General features: G+C 38.1%; 1 non-coding gene across 1 annotated transcript; it reads left to right on the plus strand.

Annotated features, from left to right (window-relative positions):
* The first annotated feature begins 780 nt into the window (after positions 1-780).
* LOC127748071 (small nucleolar RNA R71) lies at positions 781-888 on the plus strand. Its single transcript, XR_008010014.1, has one exon. It is a non-coding gene; the product is annotated as a small nucleolar RNA R71 (small nucleolar RNA).
* Positions 889-1,618: the final 730 nt, after the last annotated feature.

Raw genomic sequence — 1,618 nt, forward strand, 5'->3', positions numbered from 1 at the left:
CTCCTCTCCAAATTCGGCCATGTTGATGGCCTTGCACTCTCCATTTGGATTCTCTTCTGTATTGCTTGGAAGAGTACTAGGAGGGAGTTCAGTAACTTTCTTACTCAGCTGACCCACTTGTGCCTCCAAGTTTCTAATGGAGGATCTTGTTTCAGTCATGAAACTTTGAGTGGTTTTGATTAGATCAGAGACCATGGTTGCTAAGTCAGAGTGGCTCTGCTTAGAATTCTCTATCTGTTGCTGAGAAGATGATGGAAAAGGCTTGCCATTGCTAAACCTGTTTCTTCCACCATTGTTGTTGTTGAAACCTTGTTGAGGTCTCTGTTGATCCTTCCATGAGAGATTTGGATGATTTCTCCATGAAGGATTATAGGTGTTTCCATAGGATTCTCCCATGTAATTCACCTCTTCCATTGAAGGGTTCTCAGGATCATAAGCTTCTTCTTTAGATGAAGCATCCTTAGTACTGCCTGGTGCAGCTTGCATTCCAGACAGACTTTGATAAATCATATTGACTTGCTGAGTCAATATTTTGTTCTGAGCCAGCATGGCATTCAGAGTATTAATCTCAAGAACTCCTTTCTTCTGATTCGTCCCATTGTTCACAGGATTCCTTTCAGAAGTGTACATGAATTGGTTATTTGCAACCATTTCAATGAGTTCTTGAGCTTCTGCAGGCATCTTCTTCAGATGAAGCGATCCTCCAGCAGAGCTGTCCAATGACATCTTGGACAGTTCAGACAGACCATCATAGAAGATACCTATGATGCTCCATTCAGAAAGCATGTCAGAAGGACACTTTCTGATCAATTGTTTGTATCTTTCCCAAGCTTCATAGAGGGATTCACCTTCCTTCTGTCTGAAGGTTTGGACTTCCACTCTAAGCTTACTCAATTTTTGAGGTGGAAAGAACTTTGCCAAGAAGGCATTGACTAACTTTTCCTAAGAATGCTTCTCCCATAGAAATCGGGAGTAGGTGCAGTAAAGTCACCCAGCACCTTCCTTACATTGTTGGCATTGTTGTTGTTTTCGGTTGCCATGTCTTCTTCTTTGAAGAATTCTGTTAGGTCATCTACAGAGAGTTGTGCTTTAGCTTCTCTTAGCTTTCGCTTCAAGGTCCTTTCAGGTTCAGGGTCAGCCTCAACAAGAATGCTTTTGTCTTTGCTCCTGCTCATATGAAAGAGAAGAAAACAAGAAAATATGGAATCCTCTATGTCATAGTATAGAGATTCCTTGAGGTGTCAGAGGAAAAGAAAAATAGAAGGAGAAGGTAGAAGAAGAATTTGAACTTATCAAAAGAGATGGAGTTCGAATTGTTGATAGTGAAGGAGTGTTAGTCCATAAATAGAAGGATGTGAGAAGAGGGAAAGAAATTTTCGAAAAAAAGATTTTGAAAACATTTTGAAAAATTGAAGAATGATTTTCGAAAAATATGATTAGGAGGGAAATAAAGTGATTTTTGAAAAAGATTTTGAAATTAGAAATCAAAAAGATATGATTGAAAACTATTTTGAAAAAGATGTGATTAAAAAACGATTTAGAAAAAGATTTGATTTTGAAAATTAATGACTTGGCTAACAAGAAAATATATGATTCAATCATTAAACCTTTCTCAACA

This window comes from Arachis duranensis, chromosome 5 (genome assembly GCF_000817695.3).
Source record: "Arachis duranensis cultivar V14167 chromosome 5, aradu.V14167.gnm2.J7QH, whole genome shotgun sequence".
Classification (NCBI taxonomy): domain Eukaryota; kingdom Viridiplantae; phylum Streptophyta; class Magnoliopsida; order Fabales; family Fabaceae; genus Arachis; species Arachis duranensis.